The sequence below is a fragment of the Gossypium arboreum genome, chromosome 9, assembly GCF_025698485.1.
Source record: "Gossypium arboreum isolate Shixiya-1 chromosome 9, ASM2569848v2, whole genome shotgun sequence".
Taxonomy (NCBI): domain Eukaryota; kingdom Viridiplantae; phylum Streptophyta; class Magnoliopsida; order Malvales; family Malvaceae; genus Gossypium; species Gossypium arboreum.
Window position 1 is genome coordinate 50,142,799 of NC_069078.1, and position 2,875 is coordinate 50,145,673.

The 2,875-nt window shown below is 34.9% G+C and overlaps 1 pseudogene; it reads right to left on the minus strand.

Annotated features, from left to right (window-relative positions):
- Positions 1–877: 877 nt before the first annotated feature.
- LOC108456266 (beta-1,2-xylosyltransferase XYXT1-like) lies at positions 878–2,568 on the minus strand (annotated as a pseudogene).
- Between the last annotated feature and the right edge of the window lie 307 nt (positions 2,569–2,875).

A 2,875-nucleotide genomic window follows, 5' to 3' on the forward strand; every position in this document is an offset into this window, starting at 1 on the left:
TACCAAGTAAACTTTTCCAAAGATTGAGTAGTTTATCTAGTTGGATAGTCTAGACATGGTTAGAGTCCAACTTGAATAATGAATTTTTATTTTGAGTCAGTCCAATTTGATTTGAATTTAATTTAAATGATAAAAATATTTTAAATTAAAATTTAATTATAAAAATATATAAAATAATAATTTTAAAAAGTTAATATATTTTTAAAAAATTTTAATAGTAAAACAAACATTTTAATGGATTAAGCCGACTCAAAAATATATATAAACTTGAAAATATTTTAGAATCAAGTTTTAATCATGTTCGGCCTAGCCCATAAACACTTTTAATCATCTAAATCACCCAAAGTACTTGACGAGTGTTAGGAGAATACAAAACTTTGTACATACAAAACTAGCAAAGAAAACAAATAGATAAAAGGAAAGAGTGAATCAATCTCAAGGCACTTTGGGCTCCAAAGATAACACGATAGTCACCTAAGAGACGAACGAGGTAAGCATAAAAAAAATTCTAAAAACCCTTATAAGGTAATTTTACGATTCATCATATTCATAAAAAAAGATCACACCTTCATTATTCATTTAAGTCTTGGAGAGCGACCGGAGTGTCAACTCTGACTTCCTTCTAGCTTATATTTCTTTTCATTATGCAAGCCTGAAACCAGGAGCAAAGGCAAGAAGGCAAGCAGTAACATTGACCCCTCATGATAGATTTTTCATTTAATTTTTAAAATTTTATAAAATTATATATTGGTATAATGATAAAATTACTTTTAATCCTTCAAAAATTCTCATTCATTATTTCTAATCCTAAAGCAATTTTCTTACTTCATCACTCCTCACAGCCAATTTTCAGCCCAAATCGTTACCAACTCCAACGTTGAAGTAAATTCGAAGTATGCATGAACAATGTTCATTTAGCCGTAGGATGTAAATTTGAAGATACAACAGAAAATCCAAATGAATATACATAAATTTTTTACTGATGTAAAAGCTCAAGAGCTTTTAACAAAGTGATTTTAAACCTATTGATGTCAAGGTTGACATCCTGTTTGTCCAAATACACTGCCTTGAATGTCAACCACCCCTGTTTCGAAATGGATAATGGATTTTTGAATACCTCATGATCTGCTGGGTATTGTTCTATCAAGCTACTCTCTTCTGCTTTAATCTTATAATCTAGATACCTTATGTTCATGTCCTTGGACGGCTCTCGAAAGGCGGCTCTTGCCGGCCATTCCACCCCACCGAAAGGAATCACCTGAATCAAAACTGCATTCTCAGGCAGAAAAACCATGTTGGTTAACCCAGCTCCATGCACTCCCATCATAACATCACACGAATTCACAATTTCAGCAAATCTTTGTATATTCCCATCAGCCTCAGCTACCCCTACTTCGTACCCCAAATTTCTTGCCATTCCAACGATTTCATCTGTATTTCTGAACGCTCTTGTCCGGTTTCTCGCAACAATGAGAAGCCGAGGTCTCGTCTTCCCATCATCGTCATCATCATCCTCGTCCTCGATTTTGATCGCCCTCACCTTGTTTAAGGAGTAGGCGGATCTCAGAAATTGCCTGAAATCTTTCATCGAATATGATGATTTTGAAGGATCGATACTCAGCTCTTGAGGAGCACGTTTGAGACCAACAACAACACTTGTAAAGCAATGTATGTTTTCTTCATTATCAATGTCGATGACTTCGTAATTAGACAGCTTCTGAACCAAGTTTCGGAACTTGTTAATCCACCATGGATTTGAGTTGGTAACAACAAACTTGACCTCTCCATTAAAGATTCGAGCAGTGGAATAGAGTGGGATAATGATGTCTGTAAAATCATGGTAATTGTTCCCTGAATATCCTCCAAGGGAAAACAAAATAGCTGGAACACTGTGAGCTTGACTACAATGGGGGATCACATTGCTTTCCATAACTGGTTTCACTAACCATTTCCTCACACTTTTCATTGCAATTTGGTCTTCTTTTCGAGAATAAGGTCCGATAAGAAGGGAGGTGTTGTTGTCTTCAAGGTCACGAATGCTTTGTTGGGATGAAGCAACGATAAAAACGGTAGAGGATTTTGCATCGATCCTTACATCTTCTCCATTGATCTCACAGTAATCTGATCTTTTTTCTGATTTGCACACCAAGTTCATTCTCTTTGGTACACTAGTACCCAAACCTTGAAAAACAAAACCCGACGTTGAAATATACAAATTAGTAACAATCAATCAATCAATGAGGATAACTGGACAAGAAACAAGAAAGGGTTTTGGGAACTCACGAATTGACTGAGGAGAAGAGTAAGGCATGAAAACAAGACAGAAGCTCAATGCAATTAACAAACAACCAATAAATGCTCCATATCCAAGTTTCTTTTGGTCAGATCGACTAAAGCTTCTAGCAAAAAATGTGTCGTACGTGATTTTCTCATCCATTTCTTGTTTCCAGGCAAGCAAACACAGCTCTCAACGTAATAGGAAAGCTCTAGCTCTGATTTAAAAGATGGAAACTATCGTAATGAAGGCCAGAGCCCAAGTTTATGCATTGTAATTTCAAAACACTAGTTTATGACAACTTAATTATTGTAATTAATTAAGACAATTATAATGGAGGAGGTTGGGGAGGAGTTTTCTTAATTTGAATTATTGCTCCCCAATGAACTCTAGCTGTGGGTTCTTGTAAAATAAAATATAAATTTATATTGTTGGCAGGGTTTGAAAAGGACCTTGTTTTTGACAAACATACATTTCAATCATTGGTTTGGTGATTTTCTAGCATGTAATGGGATATTGAGAATATAATATATTTATATGTAGTGTATATATCATAAGGAATCCACGTTGGGTAGGTTTCAACTTTGAATTCTAATCACC